Source organism: Triturus cristatus, chromosome 1_2 (assembly GCF_964204655.1).
Source record: "Triturus cristatus chromosome 1_2, aTriCri1.1, whole genome shotgun sequence".
NCBI classification, from domain to species: domain Eukaryota; kingdom Metazoa; phylum Chordata; class Amphibia; order Caudata; family Salamandridae; genus Triturus; species Triturus cristatus.
The window spans coordinates 1142814543-1142837012 of NC_140580.1; the positions used below are offsets into that span (position 1 = coordinate 1142814543).

Sequence of the window (22470 nt, forward strand, 5' to 3'; positions counted from 1 at the left end):
AGCATATACAGAGCCAGCTTCCTACAGGAGGGCGGTGTTAGTATGGCTTTTGTAGGGTGGGAGCGGGCGCTGGCGTGGTGGCCCGCTCCCATGCCCCAAAAGTTGTAATTAGGTCCTAAGTGTTCAACAGGGTTGACTTGCATTTTATGACTGATACCCTGCAGGCAATAGGGATAGACGAGGACTTCAGAAATTGGCTGTTCTCCAGATACCATAATCCAGGAGCTCGAATCAGTGTCAATGACCAATACTCTCGAAGGGTGTTCATTGCAAGAGGTACTAGTCGGAACTGCCCCCGGTCACCTCTCCTTTTTGCTCTGACCCTTGAACCCCTAGCACAGCAAATTAGATCTAAATCTCTAATTAAAGGCATTAAACTTGGAACCCAACATATAAAACAGATACTGTTTGCAGGTGACATTCTGCTCTCAGAAACTGATCCACTAAATTCCCTCCTGCAGGTCATGGCCAAACATAGGATCTTACAAGTGAGTAATCCTAAACCTACTCTGACACTTCGGAATATAGTGAGTAGGCGTGTGAGCACTACATTTCCCGTACGTGGAGCATTTGCTTCCAGTTCACTGTCCATAAAAGGACGGTACTTCCAGGCAGGGGCGGCTGGTGACATTTGAAAGTGGTGGGCCGTAAAATGATTGGTATACTGCACCGTTGCGAGCGAGCGTAGCGAGCCCGAAACACCATAAGGTGGGTTCGGGGGGGGGGGGTTCTACCCCGCGAAAATTTTGAAAAAAAGAGAAGAAAAATGGTGCATTTTCAAGCAAATTTGAGAAAGCAGGAAGGTTAATAAAGCAATTGTGAAAGTGCAGTTATAACATTAATAAAGAGATGTCATATAACATAGGTAGCTGCTTATTCAGTATAACCACAGAGCTTCATAACAGACTTCGAGATACAATGCATTTCTGAGTACCTCACTCACAGATGTTTATTTAACACAGAACTAAACTGGTCGCAAAGTAGCAGCAGTCAACATGGTTTACTTTTTGTAAATGAAATCAGCACGTCTCTCTTTAAGAGCAGCAAACTTGTCAATAACTTTAATGTTAAAGTCCGGGATTTTCTGAACTAGCTTGCTCTCTACAGACAGCATTGCCAAAGCATTGAGTCTTTCCTCAAGCATGGTGTTCCTGAGGAATGTCTTAATCCTCTTTAAGGCTCAAAAACATCGTTCAGACTCGGATGTTGTCATAGGAGTGGTTATGACAATTTTGAGTAAAGCCACTGTCTCTGTAAGTGACTTTTCCATATGAAGTTTATGTATTAAAGCCAGCAAAGTAAAGGCACTTGTGGCCTTCTGGTACACAGGCATTGCGTACAGTACAGTCAACTCAGTTCTCAGCTGCTCTTTTTTGAGCATTGGATAAGCTTCCACAGCCTCATTCAGAGCACGCTCCGGGAAGGACTCCTCATATTTTGCAAACTCTTCAGTTTGCAATAATGCGGCACTCACCAAATGTTTAGTGAAAGAAAAACGTTCTTGTGCCTGCACAATTACAGTGTCATATATCTCCTTTGCAATTCAGACCAGAGTGGTGCTGATTTTCCTGCGGTTTGAAAAAGTAGAAAGCTCTGGCAGTTTGCTGTCTAAATTGTCAACCCCATCTCTCACTTTGCTTATGCTTTGTACAAACATAGCGGTACATACTTGCACTTTGACAGTATCTATCTCTCGTGCTTGTAACTGATGGTATAACTGGTCGACAGCAACCATTATATCATGAAATAAAAACAGTAAGAACTGAAACTGTCTTGTAGTGTTCTAGCAAAGCCACGGGCTTCAGTCTGACTTTTGTAATCAAACTCATTATTGGCTTCTATGGCGGCAAAACATTTCTCAAGGTCCTCCCTATGTTCATAGATTAGGTTGACTGTACGGATGTGAACGTTCCAACGAGTTGAGGATCCCCTTGGAACGCTTTTGTCCACAATCTCATGAAGTGCTTCCGTTCTTTTGGGGAACGTGAGAAGAATGCTGCCATGCCTCCTACATCCTGAAAGAAAATTTGTGTCGCTGTGATCTTTGATACTGCCTGTTGCATTATAAGATTAAGTTGGTGGGCGTAACAATGCACATAATGAGCATTAGGGTACACATCTCAAATTCTTTTCTGTACTCCACTAAGGCTTCCACTCATTACGGACGCACCATCATAGCTTTGTGCGATAAGTTTTTGTTTTTGAGGCAGCTCTGGAAAAATTAAGTTCAGTTGACACCGTATAGCTGCAGTAATGGTTTCTGCACTAGTCTCTCTTAAATGTGTGAAACCATAGAACCTCTCCACAACTTCTCTGTCATTGTCAATGTACCGAAACACTAATACGGACTGTGTTTTAGTGGCCACATCAGTGGTGTCATCAGCCTGAATAGCCACAAAGTCCGTGTTCTGCAACTCTTGCACAACATGGCTTCTCATAATTTCGAGCATACACTCAAGAAGTTCATTTTGTATTGTTTTGGAGGTGCCTTAAAGACTGTAGCACTTGCTAAATGGGTTTCCAATTCCTTGTCTATGCTTGCCATTAAATCCACTATGCCTCTGAAGATCCCAGGTTTTGAGGAACTTTCCGATTCATCATGGCCTCGCAATGCCAGTTCGAAAGCACCACAGAAACGAATGCAATCAATTATTTTGGATAGAATCTGTCTGTTCCCATCAACGGCTTCATTGTGTTTCTGTATTGTTTTGCTGTACGCATCTTTTATCTGCTGCTCAATCGGTGCGTCTTCCCCCAACATTCCCAGTCTCGTCAGGTTTTCCATATGCTTTCTTGTGCGTGAATGCTTCTTTATTTTTTCCAACAAATGCTTCAAGTCTGTTATTCCTTGATTTGTCCAAGAAAACTCACCACCAAACAGCAAGTAGGGGAAGCAGAACAGAGAATTTCTTAAAGGGCACCCTGTAAGCCAGTCAGCTTTTATGTACCAGGCGTTTGAGAATGTGCGTTTGGACATTTTTCCTCTGTCCTGGGAAGTTTTCTGTAGGTTTATGTCAGGCTAATGAGGTCCTAATTGCTTTAAATGTAGTTTCTCTTCAAGTGGCCGTGCCTGGAATGACCTTGTAATCAGCTCTTGTACTGTATTCATGATGCCGATGCTGGCATAACCAATATATATTAAAGAAACCTGTCAATAATCAAAGTACAACGTATACGGTGCGGTGCAATAATTTCATATTTCAGTATAAATACAGATATCTTGTGCAGTACTGCAATAAATCTCCAACAGTTCCCCTTTGCACAACAGGACTGCTAAAAATACAGCCTTACTGGCTGCTGCCTCTGTGTGCCATAGCGGTTGCTGAAGGCACTGAAACAGACACTGCTTGAGGGCCTTGAACAAGGCAAGGGATAGATAGTGCCTTTAAGAACCGTTATTGCCCAAAGCACAGGGCTAAGGCTATTAGTAAATTCCATCCACTGAGGGTACAATGTTCAGAATGTGCACCCACCCCAACCACCATGTAGAGTGACCACATACATAGCCCGAACTCCAATATAAAAAAAAATATAGCATCAGTTTCCTTACCTTTAACACTGGTGTTTGCTGGGTCGTAGCCGGGGTGAAAGAGCAGCAAAGGAGGTTGGGGCCTCTTGTTCTTAGCCAAAAAATTGCCCCAAAATTTGGTAATGTTTCAGGTTGTCAGGCTTTACCAGGTGCTGAAAATAAAAATATAACAATTTATTTTTGAAACACTAGGGTAATCTGAGACTGGGGGAAAAAAACATAACGCTCCAATTTATTCCTTGCAGTTTGCATGCAGCTCTTAGATGACAGTTAATAGCTCACTGTTGTATGTTAGGATTTTAACTTACAAACTGCAAGTAACAAAAAGGATCTCTCTGACAAAAGCAGTGACTCACTGACCTATTTACATCATGTGCATTTTGTGATCTGCATCAGGTACATGTTTTTGCAGCAGGCACATTAACCTTCTGCGCTACCTTTCCATGAGTCAAAACATCCACTCGACAAAACTCTGATCTCTCTCTAGTAAGAACATTAACCATCAGCATTATCATAACATTTTTATTGTCTCTCATTAGAAGGCCGCTTGCTAAAGCGCTTTGCTTCCCTCAGCCCCACACTGTTCAACGCCACATGGCATCTCTCGCTAACATCACCCAGATCCAAAGAAGCAACATCATCTCCTATGCCAATGAAACTTAGCTCATACTTTCCCTCTCTGACAAAACATCCAGCATCCGGAGCACCCTCACTGTCTGCATGTCTGATGTCACCAGCTAGATGAAGGCCAAGTGTCTGAAACTCAACACAGACAAAACTTAAGCGATACTCTCCAGCAAGGGCACCACAATATGGAACTCGACGTGGTGGTCAGCAGATCTCGGACCCACACTTTGCCCAACCAGCCAAGAACCTAGTAAAAGTGCTGGACAGCCAAATTGGAATAACCTGCCAAGTCAACTCAGTCACATCCTTCTGTTTCGACACCCTTAAGATCCTAAGAAAAATCTTTAAGTGGTGATGATCAACAAATGCAGAACTTCACCCAGGCCCACATCTCCAACAGGTTGGACTACGGCAATGCACTCTTTGTCAGCACCACCAACAACTGACTAGAAGACTCCAGACCATATAAAACGTGGCAGCCAGACGCACACTCAGGGGAAAAAGGGAGAAGGGAGGAGGGAGGGGAAGAAGGGAGAGGAGAGAGAAGGGGATGGGAGAGAGAGCAGGGAGGCGAGAAGGGATGGAAGATGAGGAGGGAGAGGTGAGAAGGGAAGGGTAGGGGAGAAGATCAGGGAAGAAAAGGAAGAGGGATGGAAGCGAAGGGAACGGAAGTTGATCGGAAGTGAAGGAAGAGAAGGCAAGGAAAATTGAGTTTCAAGCCAGTTTCAAGTCAATTTCAAGTTTGGTTTCAGTTTGGTTTCAAGTTCGGTTTTCAGTTCAGTTTGGTTTATATACTCACTGTGTCCCGGTTTTAGACCCATCCCCACCCACTTCTTTTTTGGAGCCTGATAGGCCCCTGCTGCTTCCGCCTCTCGTGAGCCTCAGCTCCAGCCGCCAGCAATGGTCCTTTCTGTCCAGTGCTCACGAGTGCAGTGCTGCGGCTGCCTGGTTACCAGCCTGGCAGCCTTTTATACCAATAGAGACTTTTCAACGTGCCATCATACATCACCAGTTTATTTATGGGCGATGACAGGTGTTGCATTGTAAGGGGGGGGCAGGCGAGACACGGTTTTAATTCAATGTCTTGACAAAAGCAAAAACCTATTTAGTCACAAAAATTATCCTGCGAAAAGCTCAAAAAGACGACCCCTATCAAACCCAACATTCTTCCCTTCTGCTTGTCTCTGCTGCGGCGGCGGTCTCCCCTCTGCACTTAGCGCAGACCTCCGATCTCGTGACATCACATTGGAGGGCCCGGCCTGTCACAGGGGTTCCATTCACAGCCTGAGACAGACAAGGCCCTCCAATGTGATGTCACGAGGTCCGCGCTAGCACCAGCTGCAGAATCCACAGGAATCTGAATGGAACCCCGGAGGCAGACAAGGCCCTCCAATGTGATGTCCAAGCTTGGCAATGCCATGGCTCATCTCTCCAGGCCCTCGTGTGTTTCTCATTGAGAGTCTATTTGTAGTCCACCTATAATCTCATACTCTGCCACAGGTGCATGATGCCACTGAGCTACCGTGCGCCAGAGATGGGCACTGACATGGCTCATCTCTCCAGGCCCACGTGTGTTTTACATGGATGCCCCGTTTGTGCCTCATAATCCCTGCCTGGAAGAGGTCATTAAAATGAACCCACAAAGAGCCCGCGAGCACCTTCCTTGGCTGTCCTACAGCGTTAAATCCGAGCGAGGCTGGGAGCAGCTGCGAATGAGACAATAACAGGGTTAAATACTCCTAGTTAGTTCAAATTACCCAGAAGTGTAGAGCAGTGCCCAAGCACCAAGAAGCCCCCATAATGCCAGTGGCGTTAGTGCGATTCATCAATAATTGTGACAGAGTATAGCAATCTTTCAACTCGTGCTCTGCGCCCAGGGTTTCTCCAATCACACTTCGTTGCATCTTCTACGTAGGGAAAGAACATTTTCAACAAACATAGGATCAGCACAGTGCCAGCCATGTCCTACTTTTTTGCTTAAGTTTTATCAATGGTGGACGAACCCAATGCTGTGTGGTACGATCACTGTGAGACAGTGTTTGGGAACCCACTAGGTAGGTTAAAAGACCCCTCACACACCAACCTGGTTGGTGTCATGCTTCATCATCGGGGTCCCAACCGGGTGGCCGAATGCCCCCCGGTTGTGCTACGACGCCTGGCTACAGCGGAGCTGGTGTGGTGCAAGAGTGTGATGTAGTGATTGTTAAAAAATATCTCTGAGAGTCCTTGCCATTAGGAAATTTATTACTGGCGGCTCAGGATATAAATAAAAACAGGGTATGTGATGCAACTATGAGAGAAATTATTATCTACTAGTTGTCGGTGTTGTAGGTCTACATGTTTCAGCTCTCGTGGGGAAATATGGAGCTTTCGTCAGGACCAGTGAGGTAAGTGAGTGGCAAAGTGCGAAGTGCCACGTGATAAGTGAAAAAATAAAAAGGTTGTTTACCTACACACTCGCTAAGGTGTGTGGACCCAGTGTCGGCACAATTGCGGACACTGCAGCGCAAAACCTGTGGAAGGAAACAAGACAGCACAAGAACACATATGAGACTGCCACTTTGGTGCCGTGGATTATAGCAACTATAAAATGCAATCTTAAGTGCTGTGGTGAAGCAAACCTATCTTCAAGGATCGTACCTGTGATGACACACGAACTATGGAGGTTTATCATGCTGCTGAGCGTATGAAAATCGGAGGCAAGTCAATTAGAGATGCTAGGTAAACGCAAAGCGCTCTGTGAACTATGTGTGCCAAGTGGTAGATAACACGGCACTACTACAGTGAAGAACAGATAGTGGATTATACACATATGGTGCCTGGTGAGTTTGCAGGCATCGATCTGGTGTGAGGAAGAACCGTGAGACCTCGAGTGAGGTGTGTCGCACTTTGCCACTCACTTACCTCACTGGTCCTGACGAAAGCTCCATATTTCCCCACGAGAGCTGAAACATGTAGACCTACAACACCGACAACTAGTAGATAATTTCTCTCGTAGTTACATCACATACCCTGTTTTTATTTATATCCTGAGCCGCCAGTAATAAATTTCCTAATGGCAAGGACTCTCAGAGATATTTTTTAACAATCACTACATCACACTCTAGCACCACACCAGCTCCGCTGTAGCCAGGCGTCGTAGCACAACCGGGGGGCATTCGGCCACCCGGTTGGGACCCCGATGATGAAGCATGACACCAACCAGGTTGGTGTGTGAGGGGTCTTTTAACCTACCTAGTGGGTTCCCAAACACTGTCTCACAGTGATCGTACCACACAGCATTGGGTTCGTCCACCATTGATAAAACTTATTTACATTCAGGGGATACTGACATACCTCTCCTTTTCCCTAGCTCTCTCGTTGTTCTCTACACTACTTTTTTGCTTCTCATAATCTGGCCACCCTACTTGCGTTGGTCTCAGAGCTGTTCCTGCCACCTTGCATGGGTATGGGCATAGAGGAAGTGGCGTTTGTTGATTATGAGATTATGAGATATAGGGGGGGGGGGGACTCATTCCATTCAGATTCTGCAGCTGCCTGGTGCTAGCGCGGTCGCCGGTCAGACCTCGTGACATCACATTGGAGCCTGGAGGGCCTGGCTCAACTCCCCCCTGGTAGCTGCCTGGTAAAGATTAGAAGACCCGACCACTGACCGGCTTAACTTGGGGCAGACTGGGGGTGGGATCATGGGGAACAACAACATGGACTTAAACTTTATAAAAAGATTGCGGGACTCGGTCAGACTCGGGAGTCAGTTGAGTTAAAGCAAAAACACTCACAGGCCAGCAACAATAAGATTACCTGGCACCTGTTACATGAGCTGGGCATCCGATTCCGAGGCAGGCTCTTTAATCACGACACTGACTCACTACTCAGTGGTGGCAAACACATGAGGGAGTCATCCACGTCGAGTTGGCCTGCTGCTGCGCTGCGTGCCTCAGCCTGGACGTGATGTCACCACCCGAAAATGGCCAATCACTGCATGGCTTCACATGAAGTCACACAGTGATTGGCCATACACAAGTGCGGCTGCGGCAGTGCCACCACCCCAATAAAAGGATCGCCTCATTTCTGCGCGGTGGTCAAGCCAATCCTGGCGCTGCATGCAGCGCCAGGATTGGCTAGGGGGGCACAGTTACTCTTTGCCCATAATGAGACCCAGGGGCTGCTGCCCTGGCGCTGCTGTATGAAGCAGCACCCCCTTGGGTCCCTGACTCCTCTTAATGAAAGAAAGATTGTTGTGTGCATGTACGGGCTGGTCCTAGCCCGAAAATGCACATGCGCGCACTGTCCCTACTGCTGCAGGCAGCTGAGTCTGGACTGTCACTCAGGCTCAGCTGCTGCAGCCCAGCCCCTGCTGCCCCACCCCCTGGCTTCAGCAGCGCATTTTTTTCAGTCTGGCCGCGGGCGTGTCCCGGTACTACTAGGTACCGGGACACGCGTATATTTATAATAATATTCTCAGGCGAGATAATGATGGCGGGCAGCGGGTCACATTGCGCTTGAGTGACGGTGCATCCATGTGGCTTACTGAGGCTACGCCCCAATGGATGCACCGCCACTGCTTCCAGGGCGCTGTTTGTAATACACACATACCGTTTCGACTGATCCTCCCGCTGGCCTTTCATGTGACATGGTTGTCTTAGACTCTGTAGGTAAGACGTCCTTAGTAAAAACCCCGTTTTAGTTGCAGTCACTTTGAAAATCGCCGGAGCCTACTAGACCCGTCTCTTAGGAGTTACCCCCTTGTTGATGATATAGGGTTTGAGACTCCGTTGGCGGTAGGCATTTTTGGCTTTCAGACTGTACACATGCGCTTGAGTGCCGTTTCGGTTAGATTTGCCTTTTCTACCTTTCGTACACGTTGTTATTGTGTTTTCCTGTCTTGCTTGTGTCCTATGGCTTTTTCAAGATTCAATATTGTTAAACTTTATTTATGAAGCAACATGAACAGACTTACTGGGGATGTGTGCATGTCGATTCATTCACTCTGAAAGGACCTTTGAAGGTCGAGTAGATTTAATACATTATAGTAGGTAAGAACTTTTAACAATTGTTCCATGGTACCACGATCCACTTTACACTAGGTTTGCAGTGTTGGTGGTGGGCACATAGTTGTCACTGGGATGAATACAGTTTTTATTGGGATGTAGACTGTTTATCACTGTTGCGTTTTATTCTTTCAGATTTTGGTGGATCACAACAAAGGATGATGCCGCGAAACTGACCAATACCGTGAAAGTGTGGTCTTTTCTTTTCATTTATTAAGCAGAGTGACTTTTGATCTTGGTCCAGATGGATGCCACAAACTTTTGTAGACAAGGAAGGCAGTAACACGTTGACCAATAAATAAGGGAACGTCCATACCCCTCATCACTTATCTTGGTTTTTAGTTCTATCCATTAGGGGCACCAGAATAAAAGCTCTCCTGCCCACCATGAGATAGTTATATAACTCACCTTAATTGCTTTGATTTTTGCACTCTGAATTGAGAGCGCCTTCTGCCGAAGTCTCAGGGACATTAGACTTCACCCCGTCCGCCGTCGGAATTCCTGCGCGAGGAATTCTGCTTGCAGGTGTGGCCTCTGTCGAGTAATCCGGAACTTCTAGTTCTACTGTGAGGACCGGGGACTGGGCACCTTTGAAACTTTCGCTGAACCTGTGCGGGCCGCTGCAGCTAAGAGAGAGCTGCCGCCGCTGAGAGCCCAACTGAATCTGAACCCTTGAACCTTTCACTGGATCCGTGTGGGCCGCTGCAGCTAAGAGAGAGCTGCCGCCGCTGAGAGCCCAACTGAATCTGAACCCTTTAACTGGATCCATGTGGGCCGCTGCAGCTAAGAGAGAGCTGCCGCCACTGAGTGCCAGCACCTTTGCCACTTTGCCTCATTGTGATTCGTCCTGTGGGCCGCTGAAGCTAAGAGAGAGCTGCTGCTGAGTGCCCGCACCCTTTGCCACTTTGCATCATCATGATTAGTTTCGGGTCAATATGCTGTCCGCCAGCCACTTTATCCTGTCCTTACTAATCTTGAAGATGATTTTCATTTATTAGATCGCTCTCCACCCCCTTATGTTGGCGCGTCTGCCCCGAGGTCACAGGATTCTGGATCGGTTTCGGATAAGGTAGACACGCGGTCCATGTTATCAGCTGATCGTATGGGTGAGCTTCGGAAAATTTCAACCTTTTTCCTTTTACACTCATTATTCTGAAATTAGTGAGTGCTTTTGCATGAAAAGGTAAGGCCATGACCACAGGGCCCGGAAAGGACCTGTTTCAGTGCCCATTGCTTATATCCTTTCAATACATAGGCAGTATGGTATAAAAAGACCACATTCGTAAACACACAGTCGCTGTACACATTTTGGGGCATATTATCAAGGGCAATATCGCCGCTTTAGCGGCACTTTTTGCCGCTAAAGCGGTGATATTTTTATCGCCCTATTAGCAAGCTGTCGCTAACAGCTGTTAGCGACAGTTTACTGGTAATAGCATCCGTTTTTTTTGCCGCTTTGCATGTCAGCGATATTTATCGCTAATGACATGCATAGTAGGCGTTCCTCACTAAAACTAAATAGAAACAGTCGTAAACACAACTTCCCCCTATTATCAATGCCCGCGTTGCGATAAAAAAATTTGGGCTAACCGCGATTATCGCTGGTTCCTAATGCGTAATTGAAACCTGACTTAGACATCTTTTCAATGGGAGGTGGATTGTCAAGCTGAGACCACCTTAGCTTATTACCAAGGATTTCACAATCGCAGGAATTTCATCACTGGATTTCCAGCAATGATCAGTCATTTCGCCGCTATTGTTGTTTTTTTTATCGCCTTAGAGATACGCGTTGCTAATAACGTGCTATCTCCGCGATAAAAACCAGCGATAACCGGCGGTAAACAAATTGACGCCAAGCGCGCTTTGCGATATTTATCACAAAGCGTTGCTAATATGCCCCTTTGTTTTCTAATTCACCCATCAAGCAGGTATTTCAGTACCTCCAGGCAAGGTGCACTTTCCCACACAGGGAAAACAATGTTGTTCAAAGAGAGAGGAGAAAACAAAAGTATCCCTTCACTGGCAAACACTGTAAAGTGGCGCTAATGTGTTTAGGTGTAAATAAATCAATCTGGCCACCTTGCAACCACTCTGTCTTGCTTTAATTAGTTATTTATTTTTCACATTTGGAATGTTTTATTTCTCTCCACCCCGAGGCTGCACTTGTGTAAGAAAAGACATTTCCAGCAAAAATGTTTTTCTTTTTTGGATCCATTTCACAGGGGAGCAAATAAACGAAAGGAGGAAAGAGAGGGTAATACCCGTTTCTTGAAGTCTCGGTTTTCACTAACTGAGTGAGGAGCAGACAGAAAGAGAGGGAAGACTTGGAGGCCTAGAGGCCGTCACCGTGGCATGCGCGCATAGTTTAATTTATGGGGACTTGGGAAGGCCGTGCGCGCAGGAGCACCATTTTATTGGCGAAGACTGAAGAGGCTTGCTTGCAGGCGCAGCCGTCTCCCTCGCTGAGAGTGAGGGGGCCCCTGGAGCGTGAGGGCCCCCCGCACCGCGGGGGCTGCGGGGGCCTGTGTTACGCCCCTGACATACCTAGCTTTGCGCAGTGGCAGTATCGTAGCCAATGAGGTCTAACCGAGGCGCGATTATTGCTTATTGAAAACTTTACCCAATACCCCGCTGTGGAGACTTGAAATATAGTCGTCATTGCAATTTTTGACTGTCTCCAAGGAGACTGAATAATCATGTAAAAATAATAGAAGTTTCGATTTCGTTGCAAATGTGATCGTGCATCGATCAGAGTTTACATGCAGATTTTATATGTCAATTAAATTACTAATAGCCATTTAGATATTCTCTGACAAATTTTGCTGCTCGGGTTTTTTTTTCAATGAACAGTTTTCATATTTCGTAGTCTTTATTCCCACCTTTGCTCCACGGATCCGCAGAACATCCCACAACTCACAGCACCTTTGGCAGCCTAAGCCCCCCACCCCCCATTACCTCACTGAATTTGAAGCCCCTGTCACTGTAGTGACCTTTGGCGCACGCAGCGTTGGCCTGTACCAGTGGACCATGGCAGGGGAGAAAGAGCCATGTTGAAATGCACTGAGTGAGCAAGTGAGACACGTGGCCCCAAATGTTGAAAGGAAAGTTTGAGAACGAAGAGAGGGATTGCTCCTCCCACAACACGCCCTATTGCTATGATTACTTGCTGGTAATCCCCATTACTCTTAGTCCTACTCGTCCTCGTCCCAGTCATCACTAATGAGGTATATTCCACTGACAGGAAACACATTTAGGCTCCACCCACCCTCCTGCCAGGGGCTATAAGTACACAGCCAACAGAAAGCACTTCCTGACATACCAAGCAACAAAGGCCTGAACAGGGAGGGCGGGGGGGAAGTATAACTGGGTCGAGGACGAGTAGGACTAAGAGTAATGGGGATTACCGGTAAGTAATCACAGCATTACCTCTACGTCCCTCGTCCTCGACCCAGTCATCACTAATGAGGCATACCAAAGCAACCACACAGGAAGGCCTTTGGCAAATCACACACAGAACACAGACCAAACACAAAAGTGGAGTGCAGCAAGTGAAAAATTCTTTAATAAACACACAGAATCAGGTGGGGGAACATTCCCCACAGCACGCAACACACCACAACCAAAATTGGTCCGGTCAGACAGAGCACAATTCAGACTATAATGCTTCACAAAAGTAGAATCAGAAGCCCAAGTCCCAGCCCGACAGATCTCATCAAGGGAACCCCATGAAAAGCAGCCGAGGAAGCAGAAACACCCCTAGTGGAATGGGCCTGAACCTCAGAAGGGCAAGGCACACCAGAGCCCTGATTTCTCCCAGCCATCCTGCTTATAGGTGTGCACAAGTGTGTTGTGTCAGGTGCAGCTCCTGCAAAAAACAGACGTCAGCTACTGGCTGGTTCAAATAGGCCGTTACCAGTCTCACCTTACGTCTATCGTTCAAGCACCTGACATTCCAGGTGAGCATTTTTAATCAAGCCATTCTCTCTCTGTGTACATCCCAATTCTGAACTTCATTCTCACACTCACTTCCCTGGGATGAGTCCCAGGTTCATTAAGACATGAGGAGGCCGGAGGTAAAGGAAAGGAAAGCACAGGGAGCTGAACAATAAGGACACAATAAATCCACCGGATGTACCCAAGCTTAACCCACTCCGCTTCCACTACCGGCGCCCAAACCAGCAGTATATCACATTCCCCATCCCAACTCAACCATTTCTAGCCAACAATTTCACACAAAAGAGGAATCATCCCTGAGGGGGAACCACTAGGTGACCGGCTCCCTCTTGCTTTAAATAGCTGGGTGGCAGGACAGTTTCAGATTGGCGGGGGCAAACCCCCACTGTTGGTGGCAGACATCTACAAACTAATGTATTAGTACAAAAGTAAGCAATAGTTACGCTCCTGCGGACTACCATGTGTCACCCTGTGGGCCCAGGGCCAGTCTCTCAGCCAGGAGAGGCGAGTATGCAAGTCCTTTTTGATCATTGTCACTGATGTGGCTTTTGTCCTCCTAGTCTTTCACCTGACGCGGGGGCTGTCCAGCTGGACGGAGGTCATGCACACATTTGATGGTCAACTTGGGAACAGTAAAGTACGAAGTTTTGCCCACATGGAAGATGCGCAGTTTTGAGAGGTACAACAAAGAGAGTACTTCATGTCCTACTTTTGTAGTAGTCTCTTTACTGGTAGAAACTCTTGTTTGGCCGCTTGAACCACCAGGGTGAAGTCGGGGTAGAATGACAGTTTCCTCTTGGTAGACGTGTTGATCTCTCGCCATCCGGAGGATTGTTTTCCTGTCCCTGTAGTTCAACAGGTGAGCCATTATCGGTTTGCCGGGAGTCCCCGGCAGGGGTCTTGAACATAATGTTCTATGTGCCCTTTCCACAATGCAGACAGGCAACGGACAGTTTCCGTAGAGGGATCTCAACATTTCCTCCACGTAGTCTTCTACCCGTGTCATGGAGGTGGACTCCGGAATTCCCATTATTCGCAGGTTGTTCTACCTGGACCTGGCTTCAAGGTCTTCTTTTTTGTTTCAGATCACCTCTATAACTTTTTCCATGCTGAGCAGCTTTTCATGTGTCGTTGCTCCATCATTTTCTATTAGGGAGGTGGGATGTTCAAGCTGTTCCAGGCCTTCTTTGTGACTGGCTCCTTTGTCTTTCAATGTGTCGAACCTGTCTGATAGAGAGTCGATTTTGTGGTCAATGGCAGTGATGGATTGTTTTAGTCCTTGAACCTCTCACGGATATCTGGTTCCTGCGGTGGCATCTCCCCCGGGTCCATCTCCTGCTGGGTCTCTTCCGTGGGTGCTATACTTCTACAGGGTTTGTACTGCTCGAATACCAGCTTAGATTGCTGGTGTCCGTCTTGCCCATGGCGGATGGGTTCCTCTATGTACCCGTTGGGGAGTCCCGCGGATAACCCACTGTGCTCTGACCAGTAGTCTTGCTCCCAATTAAAGCGGTGTGCCAACTGACCTCTGCTGTGCCTTCTTCAGTGCTCGTTGCTCACATCGCCTCAGCCCAGCACCCTGGAGCACAGGCAGTGTGGTGCTGCCACCTAGGTGCCCCTCAGTCGTAAAACAATCTAGTGCGATGAGCCTTGCTCATTTAGAGCTGGGTCAATGCAGAGGACCAAGCTAGTTGGTTGCGCAGCATTCGGCTGTAGTGCTTGGACCCTGCTCTTCTTTGTCATCCACCACAGCCGTCCAGGGGTTCATCGGTGTGGCACCTCTGACTGTCTCTTTGTTGAGCTTCTTCTTCTGTTACTCCGTGGTAACCTCAGTACACCTCGTCCTCCCCAGTTACTGTAAGGTCTTGTACGCACCTCTCCTGGTGTCTGCTGTTACTTTGATACTCTGTTTGTATGCTGCTGAGTGACCGTACCTCCAGGTCTCCTTCTCCTGTCTCGCTCACCAATCCAAGGACCGTCGATAGCAAAGTTTTGCATGCAGCCCCAGAGTCTCAGTGAGGCCACAGGCTGTATCGTTCAGCACTCCGGTACAATGTGCAGGAGTCTTCCTTTCACAGGGCTTAAATTCCGTAGGTATGGGATCCCCCATGTACTTCACCTCTGGCCCTGCAGCAGAATGCCGCAGCATGCCTAATACTCTCCGGCCCTTAGCTGAGCCTCACAGAGACACACCAGGGGGGTACCCTCAGCTTCACACTAACCGCCTGCAGGTCCAGCTGTGCAGCTCTGTTCTCTTCCTCACCTTAGGCTGGATCGGCCGCTCAACTCCGCTGCCTTCTTTCCTCCCCGGCGCCACCCAGCTTGCAGGGAGAACTCCTATCAGGTAAGGGCGTCCAGGTTACGTTTCTCACCGTGGGCTCCCGGCGTTGTTGTGGGGTCATTCTGTCCATTGTTCTCTCCCTTGCGGGCCTTGCCAGCTCCTGCGAACCACCTCTCTGATGTCTTGGGGTGATACGCTGGCTCTCGGGTCTGCAGGGCTACCTTCTCCGGGCCTCCACTCTCCTCCGCTCAACACACTGCTGTCTGGCAGTGACGCATTTCTGCAGAGCCACAGCAGACCCTCTCTCCGCTGCGGTCCGCTCAATTGCCTGACCCGGCTTCTCTCCCCACGGCATGGATCTGTTGCGAGAGGGGGTCTTGCTTAGACTATCCAGGTAGCTGCACTCGATGTATACCGCTGTTGATTCAGGGGTGCTGGGCCTGCCACTATGTTGCGGGCCTCAGTGGTCTACAATGTTGGGTTCAAGCACATGAGGCTACCCAGCACCGCGCCCCATCCTAGTATTTGTGATCAGAGGATCGGCCGGTTCACGGCTCCAGGAGCCTCCTCCTTGCAATTTACAGCTGCGATGTCTGCCCCAAAGATCAGATAACAAACGGATTGGCCATCTAGGCGCAGAACCTTACAAAGTGGGGGCCATCTTGCTGCCGGGCTCTCTAGCGCCTGTTTAAAATAAATACTTGAGAAAACTTTAGTTTGAAACTGTAAGTTGACCATGTACTTTACAACAACATTAAAGCTAGTAGTTAAGAAAATGTAAAACAAAAAACAATCCTAAACCTTGGGCAGCGATTACCTTATTTTGGCATTATTTTAACTAGGTAGATTTGCCATTCAAACTCGAGTGCTAAGGAGTTCGAGTGCTAGAGCCAACATATACTAATGGCAAGCAATTCCTAGTCAAGCTTTGAATTTCAAACTTTAAAAAAAAAAAAATGCTTTCAAACATTTTTCTGGACTAAATGCTTAAACAAAAGGCCATTTTAATGAATAGGCAATGTGGTGCAAGAGTGGCGCAAATCTAAAGTCATATTTTCGAGGACCTGCAAAATCACTTTGCATGGCTTTGAATGGATTAAAAAATATTGAGTAATGCAACTTAATGCAAATCGCTGCTGTGCATTACTCTGAGCAAGGGAGGCGTTCCATAGGCATTCCATGGGCGTTGTGTGGGTGTTCCAATGCAACTCTCATAGTTTTTGACGCATTCGCAGATTAACTAAACATGGTAAACCTGGGAAAGCACCAAAAAGATACGCCTCCCCAGTTGAGGCGTAACGAGGAGAAATATCTTTATTTCTCCTCATTTTTTACTCTATGTGTTCTGCATTCTGCAACACACATAGGAAGTGGAATATTCATGCAATGGAGGGACACTTGCACCATCGTACAAGGGTGCCTACATTGGTGATAGGCTGCCAACACGGTGCCAGTGCAGGGGAAAAGGCAAGAACGCACCATATTGACTTAAATACAGTGCATTTGTGCCCTTTCCCTGTCATGCAGTGCAGTACGGCAAGGTGACTTCTTGTGCTGCACTACATGACAAGTTCATAAATAGGCCCATGGTTCTCATCATTTGAGGTTGGGCACTTGGGAATGCACATCTGGAATCCTCTCTGGGGCTCCAGAGACCTCCACATGTATGTTTCAGGACATACTCTTCTGTGCAGTAAGTACATTTAGAGTGTGGCGACTGCGGCTGGGTTCCATTTCTTAGCAGGACCCTTCTCTAGACCAAATTCCACTGGGCATACACCATGGTGCCAGCTCCTAAGAGGGGTGAGGACTATTGCTTGCTCCCCCAAAGAGAGTCAAGGAATGGCAACGAGGGGGGTGTAAGCACTTGCACATAAAGAGAGCTAAAATACAGACTCTCGGGACAGAGAAACTAGTATGAAAATAAAGAGGGTGAAAGGAAAAGGGGAACAAGGATGTGAAAGGCAGATGGGAAAGTGACCAATAAGGGAAAAATAAGGTAGAAGACGAAAAGAGGTCAACTTTAAAAGAAAGATTTATTAATTAGATTTATGAATATCTGTGAGTGAATGAAAACATTAACAATACACAAAAAGAAAGAAGAAAAAGTGATTGATATCCTCTCTCCAAAGGACAAGGATACCAAAGCCACAAGTGGAAATCAACAACCCCCAAAAAGAGGAAGCATACCTCTAAATAATCCTATCACCAGGTCTGTGAGGAAGGTCCCTAGACAGGCTATTACCCCCCACCTCACTCCTAAAAAGGAAGAGAAGCTAAGATAAAAGACGCCTCCTAATCAGGGCATGTCCCCTGCCCCCCTTCATACTGCGCGTATCAGACTAAACCTACCCACAGTCTGCATCCACACTGCGCGCATCAGACTCTGCCTCTTCAAAGCACACCTCCACACTGCGCATATCAGACTCAGCCTACCCAAAGCCTACCTCCACACTGCGCGTATCAGACTCAACCTCCCCACAGCCCACCTGCACACTGAGCATATCAGACTCAGCCTACCCACAGCCCACCTCCACACTGTGTGTATCAGACTCAACCTCCCCACAGCCCACCTGCACACTGAGCATATAAGACTCGGCCTACCCACAGCCTGCCTCCACACTGCTCATATCAGACTCCGCCTCCTCAAAGCCCACCTCCACACTCTGCGTATCAGACTCAGCCTTCCCACAGCCCACCTCCACACTGTGTGTATCAGACTCAGCCTCCCCACAACATAGAGTGGTCACCGTCCCAACACAGCCCACCTCCACACTGCACAGTTGTCACCACCTCCCCACTGCAGTGGTCACCACCTCCCTACAGCTCACCTTCACCATTGCAAAGTGGTCTCTGCCCCCACCCTTTCCACCCATGATATACCCCATCCCATGTGGTGGACACCCACAACCTTAGGATACCTCTGGTAGCCAACCCTGTTGTGTCTTCTGGCTGCCAGTTGGCCAATGTGGTGATTGATTAGGCCGCACTAGCAGTGGCTTAACTGAACACACACACACTGGATCTTGGGTGTTGCGAACTGGCTAACTCTGGGTCCACCCTTTTATTTATGCCCTAGCGTCTCCTGGCCACCATGCGCAACCATCACCCCCTCTGAAGGCCGGGATCACCTGAGACACCCTTTGACCTGCAATGTTACATTACTTCAATATCATTGATAGCTAGAGGACGTGGAGCCCAGGACGTGAGTGTCGCAGTGTCGCCAACCCTCCTGGATGAAAGGTCAGTGGCTCACCTTACTCCTCTGGGCCGCTGAGTTCCTAACATGGGTTACCGGTCTGAATGGCCGGTTCTCCTAACTCTCCAGTATCCCTGGAGGTTGCTGGACATATTTGAAGCTGGAGGCATTTCGGGTAACACTCTCCAAACTCTTTCTTGTAGATACCATGTTGGCCTGCACCTGGGTTACCCTCCACGGTTGTTGTTTTAAAGGAGAGTCAGAAATTACTGAAGGGGTGTCGATCCTTCAGTGGCACCCAGTCTCCCACCTGCAGAGTAGGGGTTTAGCTCGTCGCTGTAGTGACTTTCACCGGTTCTGGTCCAGCTGTTGAACAAGCGATTGGTTGGCTGGCAGGGTGGCCTCAGCCCATGTCAGGTGATGTGGGATGGCGTCTTCGACCTTCCAGACGAAACATAGGATGCTGGGTGCCACTCCGGTGGTGGTGTGGGGAGTTAACCGGTAGTCTCTTACGAAGGCATAAATAGCCTTTTCGACACACCGTTACTCTGCTTGGGCAATACAAGTAGTCTTGGGGATAGTTCTCATGAATCTCTCTACTTTCCTGGGGCCACCGAGGAGTGATTTTTTGATACTTGGTCCTCCGGGATGAAAGGTAGTTTGCTAATTCCTGCCCGTTGAACGGAAGGCCAATTATCCAAACGCAGTTGTTTGATTAGGGCGTGGGTGGCCATGATCTTTTCTAGTTTGTGTATGGTCTCTTCTGCTGACAACCCCTCAATCTCCACCTCTGGGTATTTGGAGAATCATTAATGACTACTAGTAGATGCCTTCGTCCAGGAGACTCCTGAAGTCTGGTGCGGTCCCAAGGCATTTCTGGGATAGGTTTGGTGATGATGGGCGTAGGGGGGTCTAGGGCACCAGTGACTTGACACAGTCCACGGTGTCTGAGGGCCTGCTTGATGTGGTCATCCATTCCTGGGAACCATACATTACTGCGGTGTTAGTTCTTCATCTGGACGATCCCTTGGTGGGAGCTATGAGTGAGGTCAACAATTCATTGGGTCAGGCTTGTTGATATGACAAGCCGAGGATCCTCTTAGTAGGCACCCTTCCGCTGTGACGATAAGTTCACTTCGCACATGATTCAAAGATACCAGAGTCTGTCGAGCCTTCACTGCCCTTTGAGACAGAGGTGATGATATTCCAGCTGCATGACTTAATTGCTGCAATCGCCAGTTGGAGACAGTCATCGGTCTTGGTGGCTTCCACGATGTCCACCAGGGATATGGGGCGGGGTTGCAATCACTCTAAAACCATCGTCACGTATTCTTCGGTGTCAGCCTCCTCCTTCTCCTCCTGGGGCATGGCTGCCCGGGCTTGCTGAGATAGATAGTCTGCGGGATAGTGTGCTTCAGACTTGTACTCCACTGGGAAGCAGTATTCCTGGGATCCATTTTTCGATCCTGGGACGGGGTTTTATTGCATATCCTTTAAACAACAGGATTATAGGTTTGTGATCTGTGTTCATAGTTAAAGAATGGCCAGACAGGTCTAGGTGGAAATGCCACCATCCCCAATGTATTGCAAACCCTCCTTCTTGATGTGGGAGTAGCATTGCTCCGTGGGGCTCAGGGCTCGGCTAGCATAGTGATGGGAGCCCACTCTCCAGACAGCTGCCTCTAGGAAAGTACTGCCTCCCTAGAACAGTGGGGCTGGCATCTGTGTCCTTGTTTGGGTCGGAGTGTGCAAGGGTAGTGTGTTTGGACAATGCTAGTTTGGTAGCTTAGAATACCTGTTCTTGCTCATTACCCTGTCGTTGGGGTGTAGACACTTTTGTGAGCTCACAGAGGGGTTCAGTGAGTGTGGTGAGGTTCAGCATGAACTGGCTGCAGTATGTGACCATACCTAGGAAGCTCCTGATGGTGGGTGGGGCTTGTGCCGATTGGATGTCACAGACCTTGGCTGGATTGGGGGTGATACCTTTTGCAGAGAAACGGTCTGCGAAGAAGCATATCTCCTCCTAAAGGAACTCAAACTTCTCCTTGTGTAGTGCGAGTACACTATCTTGGAGGCACCAGAACATGGCTGTAGTATGTTGAGGTGGTTTTTCAAGGGTGGACGCATGCACCAGGATATCATTGCAGAACTCCTATGAGTCCCACCAGTACTCCCCTGGTGATATCGTGGAACACCTCAACAGCTCTGGAGATGCCGAAGTTGAGGTGATTATACCGGCTTAAGCCTGAGTTGGGTGGAGAATCTTGTGACGTGGCAGGACTCGGGTGCTTAGAGGATCTGGTGGTATCCTGGCCTGAGGTCCATCTTGGAGAACCAGCGTGACCCTGAGAGCTCTCCCACAATGTAATTGACCATCTGGGTCAGACACCTCTCTTTTATGACCATGTTTGAGAGGAACAGGTTGATATATAACTTCACTTTTTTGACTTCCTTGCCACGACAATGGGTGAGACCCATGAGGTCAGCCCCTCAACCCTTTCGATGTTGTCTTCCGCCTCAAGCTTCCATGGTTCTGCCTCTACCTTCCACCTGAGGTGGAAATCCACAAGCCAGTGGCGCAGGGCAATGGGATGTATGGACTGGTCGATGTGCAAGTGGACTACTTGATCTTTCAGGGAGCCATTTTCTCTGAATAGGTGTTCAAATTCAGAGGAGGGCATCTACAGTGCTGGCATGGACTCTATCCGCCCTTCCTCTGGTCCACATGGAGCGGCCTTGCTGTGCGATCTTGGCTGCGAATACTTTTGCAAGGGAAGTCATGTGGTAGTCGTAGGGCAGATGGACAGCAGGGTGAGCATTGACTAGTGCAGTGCCAGTATGTTAATTGATGCTCCTGTGTCTATGAGCGCCATAAGAGGTTGCCTTCAACTGTGTTCTGGCAACAGGGTGCCGAGTAGGCCAGTTTCTGAGCTGGTGCCTTCATATGTTTCCTGCATGACACATTGTAGTTTTCCCAAAGTTATCCTAACTGTGCACGTTGTAGGCCTTATTGTTCTTTGTAACTAGGAAAAAAGAGAGGGGGACTGGGAGCAAAAAAGAGGTCTAGTGCCCGTGCTCCAAAAGGAAGTATTCTCCAAATAGAAGGGGGTCAGGCCACAGTTCGTAAAGAAAAGGGAAATTTAGGATGTAGATAAGAGAGTCAGCAAGACTTTTACTTGTTGCCCTCACACATCCCAAGGGATGTCATGCTTCATCTTAAGGTGGTTTCTCCTCGTCAGGCTGGCGCTGCAATGGCCTACGGGTCCCCAAAGGTTCACTTTAGCGGAGATCTTTTGATATTCTTGCTGTATGATGCGAGTGAGGCAGTGCTCCTAGGGAAGTGAGTGAGTATCAAACTGACTAGGGAATATCAGTACTATGTTATTTTAATGGGTGTATTCCTCTGTCAGATTACAAAACCAGTGATTGGTGGTACTTGTGTGTTGTAATGTCTCTTACTGGCACATGCATCAACAATGCCATTTGCGATTCCTTATTAGCGAAAAATAGGGATTCGCTAATAGGGAATAGCAAAAGGCTATGCATGTAGAAATCGCTTAAAAAAATAGCGATTTCTAAACATTCCTTAATTGCGACTCGCAAATTGCGACTCGCAATTAAGGAATACCTCCCCATTCATTCCTATGGGCCTAGAGGCCCATAGGAATGAATGGGAAGACCTTCTCAATTTGCGATTCTCAATTAGAGAATCGCAAATTGCTCATGTAATTTCAAGGGTGTCTGGGTGTCAAAAGGACACCCTGTTGCACCCCTGAAATCTGCATATGAGTACATCTTGCACACACACATGCCCCAAGGGCATGTGTGT

The 22470-nt window shown here is 47.9% G+C and overlaps 1 non-coding gene across 1 annotated transcript; it reads left to right on the forward strand.

The window, feature by feature from the left end:
- Positions 1 to 11753: 11753 nt before the first annotated feature.
- LOC146868872 (U4 spliceosomal RNA) lies at positions 11754 to 11893 on the forward strand. Its single transcript, XR_014968640.1, has one exon. It is a non-coding gene; the product is annotated as a U4 spliceosomal RNA (small nuclear RNA).
- The last annotated feature ends 10577 nt before the right edge of the window (positions 11894 to 22470 follow it).